The sequence below is a fragment of the Physeter macrocephalus genome, chromosome 6 (assembly GCF_002837175.3).
Source record: "Physeter macrocephalus isolate SW-GA chromosome 6, ASM283717v5, whole genome shotgun sequence".
Classification (NCBI taxonomy): Eukaryota; Metazoa; Chordata; class Mammalia; order Artiodactyla; family Physeteridae; genus Physeter; species Physeter macrocephalus.
Window position 1 is genome coordinate 55481440 of NC_041219.1, and position 8482 is coordinate 55489921.

Sequence of the window (8482 nt, forward strand, 5' to 3'; positions counted from 1 at the left end):
GAACCCGCATCCCCTGCATCGGCAGGCGGACTCCCAACCACTGCACCACCAGGGAAGCCCCTAAGCCAGACATTTTGGGGGCTCTTCTCTCTGGTGCACATCCCAGAGATTGCGCTGCCTGATGTGGGGAACCAACCCCTCGCTCCTTCAGGAGGAACACCTGTCTGGTAAGATCCCTCTCCATTGTGTGTCCCTGTGTCGGGAATGGGTTTTTTGTGGGACTGTGTCTCTGCCTCTCCTACCTGTCTCAATGTGGCCTTTTTTAGCCTTTGTTGTGGAGAGCAGTGCATCTAGTTTTCACAGGGAAATGATCCATGTGTAGCTGCAGGTCTGGTGTGTCTGCGGGAGGAAATGAGTTCAGGATCCACCTATGCCATCATCTTGGACTCTCACGTTAAAGATATTTACTATCTTTAGCAACCTACAGCAGCCACTAAAATAACAAAGAGTTATAGCTAACAAGCCAACAAAGGCTATATAACATAGAATTATAGAAAATATCCAGTGAATTCAAAAGAAGGCAGAAAGAGAAGGAAACGGGAACAAAGAATTGGTACTAATAGAAAACAAATAGCAAGATGATAGATTTAAGCCTAACCATACAAAATCACATTAGATGTGAATGGTTTAAACACCACGATTAAAAACCAGAGATTGTCAGATGGATAAAAAAGCAAGACCCACCTATATACTACCTACAGAAAATACACTTCAAAGATAAAGATACAAATAGGTTACAAATAAAAAGGTAAAAAAAAAAAAATTCTTAGTCTTTGACAGATGAGGCTTGGGTTTCTGGAGGGAGCTGGAGCTGGTCTGTATCTGGATCGGTCACTCAGGCTCTGGGAAGAGGCTCCAAACTCCAGGGCAGCTGTTGGTAAACTACAGCCCGGAAGGCCGAGTCCTGTATTCTGAGAACACAGCCGAGCTGCTTCAGTTATGTATCGTCAATGGTTGCTTTATCAAGATGGACAGTTGCAACAGAGACCACGTGGCCTGCAAAGTCTGAAACGTTTCCTCTCTCTGTGGAAAAGGTTTGGGAAGCCCTGCTCTATGCCGTGGCAGGCAGTTTTCTGGGATGTGGTTCAGGCCTGGCCTGGTCTGTACGTGCTGAGAAGGTAAGGCTGGGCTCCGAAGCCGCATCTCCAGAAGCTAACGTCCATCTCAGGTGCTGGAAATCTGCTTGGTCACGTGTGCGTAGGAGCGCACCACGACCGCGGACTTGTGGCTCCGGTGGTCACGTGAGTGTCTCTTAGCTTTTCTTGATCTACAGCTTTCTGCTTTCATCTCTCTTTTTTTTCTTCCTCGCAATTTATTTATTGAAGAAACTGGGTTGTTTCCCCATATGTTGGGTTTTGCTAATTATATCATGAAGTTTCACATGTGCCTCTGTTCTCTACTAATTTACTGTAAATTAGTAGTTTGATCTAAAGGCTTGATCGGCTTTAGGTTAGATGGGGAGGGGGCAACAAAGATTATGCTAGATTCTTCCAACAGGAGGTAAGTAATGTCTGGGCTGGCTTTTAGTGTGTGTGTGATGTTAGTAGCTGTTAATTAATTATGGATTGAAAAATGGTATTATTACTGTATCGTTCCTTTTTCATTTACTAGTTGGCATACTTCTCTAAAGAGATACTGCCCCTTATCTAAGTTATTTTGTTACCCTGTGGTACAATTATATAGAAGAGGCTGGATAATTGCTTGATTTGTTCTTTTTATTTACCATTTTTCAAATGAAGAGTTGTTTCATATCTTTCAATGGCAGCCACTTTTTCTTTCTTTTTTTTTTTTTTTTTTTTTGGCTGTGTTGGGTCTTCGTTGCTGTGCACAGGCTTTCTCCAGTTGCACTGAGTGGGGGCTACTCTTCGTTGCGGTGAGCGTGCTTCTCGTTGTAGTGGCTTCTTTTGTTGCGGAGCACGGCCTCTAGAGCGCAGGCTGAGTAGTTGTGGCGCACAGGCTTAGTTGCTCCGCGGCATGTGGGATCTTCCCGGACCAGGGCTCGAACCCGTGTCCCCTGCATTGGCAGGCGGATTCTTAACCACTGCGCCACCAGGGAAGTCTCCAACCACGTTTTTTTTTTTTACATCTTTATTGGAGTATAATTGCTTTACAGTGTTGTGTCAGTTTCTGCTGTATAACAAAGTGAATTAGCTGTATGTATACATATATCCCCATATCCCCTCCCTCTTGGAATCTTGGTGTGTGTTTTTTTTGTTTGTTTGTTTTTTAAATTTAGTGTGAAATTTATGAAGACACTATTAGTATCAGTAAAATTATATACATAGTATTTAATTTAGTTCTGGCCCCCAAGTCTTCGTCTTTTTCTTCTCCTCCTCCTCCTCTTCCTTCATCTTCTTTTTCTTTCTTTCTTGTTTTTTCTTTGTACAGATTAAATTTAACTCCTTTCCAGGCTTGGAAATGAGCTGAACCCACTCAGTGCAAGCATCCTGAAATCCTCCCTTCCCATCATATTCCTGAGAAACTGGTGATGTGTTCTTGCCTAATGAAAGTGAATCCATAGTTTGGCATTGGTACTACTACTTCTTCTCTGCGACTTTGTGCTTATACTGTGATTTGTTTTAAAACCCTTTTGCATTATTAGACATTATTTGCAATTATAAAGATAAAAAGAAACATTTCAAGTATTAGCTTATTTGACCTCTTTGAAATGATCACATTTTCTTCCTCAAAATTCTTTTGGATCCACAGCAGCATTTCATGTTGTTTCTACCCTGTCCTGGTTGACTGTTCCTTTTCAATCTCACGTATGAAGTCCTCTGGCTCTGCTTCTGCTTTATTCATTTTAAAAATAAATTATTTATTTTTGGTATGGGTACTATTTCCATATATTGCTGACCTTGGAGGGTCTCCTGGGGCAGTGGGGGGGGCCGCTGTGGCTCTCTCTGGGGTCATAAAAGCTGGTGGCGGACATATCGGGGAGTATTCCTCTGAGTAAACTCTTCCTGCTGGTCTTGGAGGGTCCCCTGGGGGGGCGGAGGGCGGCCAAGGCTCTCTCTGGGGTCACTAAAGCTGGTGTCAGCAATATCAGGCAGTGTTCACCCACCTGAACTCCTGTTGCAGGCAAACATCCTGCTTGGGCAATTAGCACCCTTGGTGTGGTTTAAACTGCTTTCCTTTTTTTATGCAGACCTTGTGATATGCTATCATTTTTATATATTGTTGCGGGATTAAGTTTTCTATTTTTAAAAAAGATTTTCACATCTATAGTCATGAGAAGGATTGGCCTTAATTTTCCTTTCTTGTACAATCTTTTTTAAGCTTCGGTATTAAGATTATGCTAATCTCATAAAATGGGTTGAGGAATGTTCTTTTTTTATTTAATGGAAGAATTTGTGTATAATTGGCATTATGTTTTCTTTAAATGTTTAGTAGAAATTATTGATGAGGGACTTCCCTGGCGGTCCAGTGGTTAGGACTCCGCGCTTCCACTGCAGGGGGTGAGGGTTTGATTCCTGGTCGGGGAACTAAGATCCCGCGTGCTGCGTGGTGTGGCCAAAAAAAAAAAAAGAAAAATCAATATTTTTTATTGAGTTCTTACTATATGCCAGGCACTGTTCTACATATATAGTCTCATATAATGCTCCTAACGAGCCTATGAGGTAGCTTCTATTACTGCTGCTGCGAGTACAGTGATAATCATTATACAAACGAGTAATAATAAGGCATGTCTTTAGTGCAGATAAACCAGAATATCTAAATAAATAAATAAACAATCTGTGCTGGTAGTAGATAAACTGAGCCCAGACTAAATCAACTTTGCATTTTTTTGTCTTCTGTTTTTCCTATCACTATTAACCAAGACTATGGGTATAGGTAACTGTAGTTTATAGTGGTCAGTTTTTCATAATCTTATTTTTTTTTTCTGGCTTGAATCACTTTTTTAAAAAATTGGAGTATACTTGCTTTACAACGTTGTGTTAATGTCTCCTGTACAATGAAGTGAATCAGCTATACGTATACCTATATCCCCTCCCTCTTGGACCTCCCTCTCCACCTCACCCATCTAGGTTGTCACAGATCACTGAGCAGAGCTTCCTCTGCTTTATAGCGTGTTCCCACTAGCTACCTATTTTACGCATGGTAGTGTATGTATGTCAATCCTCATCGCCCAGTTCGTCCCACCCTCCCCTTCCCAGCCCTGTGTCAGAGTGAAGTAAGCCAGAAGGAGATTTTCATAATCTTATGGACAAGCACTGCACCCCCCGACCCCCAACTCTCTATCCAGCTCTCCCGCATAGAAGGCACTTTATGATCTCAAGGGAAAAGATGTGATCCAAAGGGCAGGATGAGATCTTGAAAGTTGATACCTAGTAGGATGTATCTTGTCTCTTTTGGTTCTCATGTTAGTTTTTATTATGCTTATTTTACATATGCAGAAATAGAGTCTCCAGGAGGTAAGTGAATCACTTAAGGGTAAATTGCTAGTGAGGGCACAGTCTGAATCAGGAGCCAAGCTTGTGTCTTCTGATTCCTAATTGTTCTTTGCATGTTTTCATGTACCATGATACCCCCTCTGAGGAAACACCCACCTCCAGCAAGAGAGAAACAGTGCTCCGCACCTCATCACCCTCTTTATTCCTTGCAGAGATATTTACAGTTATGGTAGGTTCCTCAGAGACCGCTGAAAGGGACATGAAATGTGATGTCTCAGGAAAGAACGTTATGGAGGCACTCCAAGTTGCTGGTCAGGTGAGGACACCTCAGACATCTTCCTGGCTTCCAGCCAGGTAGGACCACCTCCATCAAGGTAGCTGGTTGGGTGGTTTCCCATTGTGCCAGGAGGGCGGGAAGAATTTCCAGTCAGCGGAGCAGTACGTGGTGCAGTGCATTCACAGTTCCAGGTCTGGCTCCCACGTCCCTAATCTGAGCCGTACCTTCCCCCCGCCGCACCCCCAGTCCAGCTTCAGTCCTCTGCCTAGATTCACTGCTCCTCTTCCCTTCTCTGCCAGGGATCGTTTTTCTCTGTATTATCTCCATTCTTCAACTTTCTTTCCTTCTTGAGCCCCCTCTCTCCTATAGTTGTCAGCAGACAATATCTTACAAACCCTCAAGTGGCTGGAAGTCAAAATCCTAAATAACAAGATGGCACCTCCATCATGCCAGAAGGTGGCAGACATCAGTGGTGAGGGGCTTGTGCCTCTGGGTTGGGAGCTGTGGGGAAAGAAAGGACCCCAGCCCTGGAGTTCCTCTCAGGTGGATGGATGACATCTGATAGCTAGGTGGGCCCTGGGATACGAGTATCTCAAGTTTCTAAACAGTTTGCTAGAACTTATGTCTTGTACCCTGAGCATCTCTCAAGAACTGTGATGTAGGCAGAGTTGAAGATACAGGAATGAAGTGAAGGGGTGAGGTGGGAGGAATGGGACGGAAAGCGGGGAAGGATTTGGGCTGTTGGCCCTCAGAGTTTACCTGGTCCTCAGACTGTGTCCAAACCCTCCTCCTGGAATGTTTTAGGCAGTCACCTTTGTCACCTTTGTTGTTACAACTCTACGAATGGTCTCAATCTATTTACGAACCCTTTAAAACCTACTCACCTGTCTGCTAGTCCACCTTTAGGCTAAACATTCATGACATCTACCTACCTATCCACATGCTTTTGTACTTGCTTTTCTGACCCTGGGTTAATCTGGTGTCTTGTTTCCTTGGTTGACTGCCTACCTAGGAGGTGTCTTTCTTCCAGTTTCCCTGCCTTCCTTGGCATGCCTGACTTCTGATCAAGACTCCTGATCTACCAGGGACTTTCCAAAGTTGCTTCTACAACCTACCCACCTTCCTGATGGTTCACTCACTGCTGCAGAGGAAGCTCTGTGCCCTGGAAACCCTAATCCCCCTCCCACCCCAGCACACAATGCAGTGACTTTGCAGACTTCTTGTCTGCCTGTCGGCTTGCACACTCTAGGAAGCTCTTACCTACCATCATTTGAAGGTGTATGTTGGATGGGGTGGTAGGATGAGGTAGGTGAATTCTTGCCCTCTGGATAGAAGAGAATCATTTATTGACCAAAGCTGGTTCTCAGAAGCTGGGGGGCTCATCTTGGGGATTAGCCTTGGAATAGTCAGTCTTTCTTTTTCCAGAAGCCAGAGGGAGAACTGGAGGAGATGTGTACTTCAGTCCTAATGGTGCTGGGGTCCCAGTCTCCAGGAATGGTCATTGTCAAGCTGTGGGACAGATTGCATCGGCACGACCTGCCCCCAAGGAGCCTCCTGGTCGCCGTGGGGAAACTGAGCCTCGGCCAGGGTTAGTGGGAGAAGAGGACGGGGCAGCAGGGGGTGCTGTGTGGACTCTGGACTAGCTCATCCTCCCAGCTCTCAGTGGACATCTCCACTAAGTTCAGTCGTGGGTGTGTTTGGGGGAGGGGGGCAAACCAGGATCCCTGTGGGCTGATGGGAACCCAGGAGACCAGGAATGGCTCAGTAGGGCATATTAGGGCATGGGAGACTGAGGCTGGGGAGAAGTCTTGGGAACAGAGATGGGGAGAGAAGGCAGAATAGAAGCCCCCCATTCAAGAGTGGTGGGGAGGGCCAAGGAGCAAGCAAGGAGTGCTGTGCTTTGGGGAACCTGCGGAACCCGTAGCTGCAGGAAGACCTTCCCACTGTTACTAAGAAGGGCTTCCGAATCCCCGGGGATGTTTCTCATATACTCGGTAACAAATTTACTCTCTTGACAGCTATGCTGCTACCAAAAACCCAAAACCCAAAACCCAAACCAAAACAAGCAAAACCCCAAAACCAAAAAACAAACAAAACATGAGAAAACCCTATACCAAGACATATCATAACCAAATTTCTCAAAACCAGTGAAAAAGAGAAAATATTAAATGCAGCAAGTAAAAACCAAACCAAACAACAGCAAAAACATGTTTCATACAGAGGAATAAAAATAAGGATTATAATTAGCAGATTTCTCATCGGAAGCAATGCAAGTGACAGGACAATGGAATGACACCTTCAAAATATTGAAAGAAAAACAGTTATCTCCTAGAATTATATTTCCCAGTGGGAATATCCTTAGTGATTTTTTTTTTTTTTTTTTTTTGCCACACCACGTGGCTTGTGGGCTCTTAGTTCCCTGATCAGGGATCGAGCCTGGGCCCTCAGCAGTGAAAGCGCCAAGTCTTAACCACTGGACTGCCAGGGAATTCCCAGGAATATCTTTCAAAAATGAATTGAAAATAGAAATGTTTTCGCACACACAAAAATTGAAAGAATTAATCACCAGTAGAACCCATACTATAAGAAATATTAAAGGGTGTCGTTTAGGCAGAAGAAAAATGAGACTAGATAGAAATATGAATTTATACAAAAGAAAGAGAACTGGAAATGGTAACTATGTAGGTAAATATATTTTTCTTATTTAAAAAATCTCTTTAAAAAATAACTGGCTAGGGCTTCCCTGGTGGCACAGTGGTTGAGAGTCTGCCTGTCGATGCAGGGGACACGGGTTCGTGCCCCGGTCTGGGAAGATCCCACGTGCCGCAGAGCGGCCGGGCCCGTGAGCCATGGCCGCTGAGCCTGCGCGTCCGGAGCCTGTGCTCCGCAACGGGAGAGGCCACAGCAGTGAGAGGCCCGCGTACCGCAAAAAAAAAATAAATAAATAACTGGCTAAACAAATTATAACAATGTAGTGTGGAGTTTATAACATGTAGAAATAAAATGTATGACAAAAATAGTACATGGTGTAGTGTAAGTACACTTATACTTGCTGTACCTAAAGTATTACAATATTAACAGTTGCCTGGGATAAGTTAAAGATGTTTTAATAATAATGTGTGTTGGTGTGGCTCTCTTTGGGTTCATCATATTTGAGACTCTCTGGGCCTCCTGTACCTGGATGTCCGTTTCCTTCCCTAGGTTAGGGAAGTCTTCAGCCATTATTTCTTCAAATAAAATTTCTGCTCTTTCTCTCTCTCTCCTCCATCTGCGACCCCAATAGTGTGAGTCTTATTCCACTTAATATAGTACCAGAGGTCCCTTATGTTATCTTCATTTTTTAAAATTCTTTTTTCTCTTTGCTGCTCTGTCTAGGTTGAGTTCCATTGCTTTATCTTCCAGCTTGCTGATCCGTCCTACTTCATCCAGTCTGCTGTTGAACCCCTCTCATGTATTTTGCAGTTCAGTTATTGTATGCTTCAGCTCTGTGATTCCTGTTTGTTACTTTCTTATGTTTTCTATCTCTGTTGACGTTCTCACTATGTTCAATCATTCCACTGAGTTTGGTGAGTATCTTTACGACCATTACTTTGAATTCTTCATTAGGTAGATTGCTTACCTCTGTATCACTAAGGGTTTTTTCTGAGGTTTTGTCTTGTTCTTTGGTTTGGAACATATTTCTCTGTTTACTCATTTTGCTTGATTCTCTGTGTTTGTTTCTGTGTATCAGGGGATGCAGCTACCTCTCTGTCTTAAAGGAGTGGACTTGTGTTTGTGGTGACGCTTTTTTTTCAACTCAGCCCTCTCTCTT

The 8482-nt window shown here is 43.9% G+C and overlaps 1 long non-coding RNA gene across 1 annotated transcript; it reads left to right on the forward strand.

The window, feature by feature from the left end:
* Window positions 1-818: 818 nt before the first annotated feature.
* LOC114486459 (uncharacterized) lies at window positions 819-2830 on the forward strand. The gene is made up of 2 exons (XR_003680237.2): window positions 819-1241; window positions 2389-2830. It is a non-coding gene; the product is annotated as an uncharacterized lncRNA (long non-coding RNA).
* Window positions 2831-8482: the final 5652 nt, after the last annotated feature.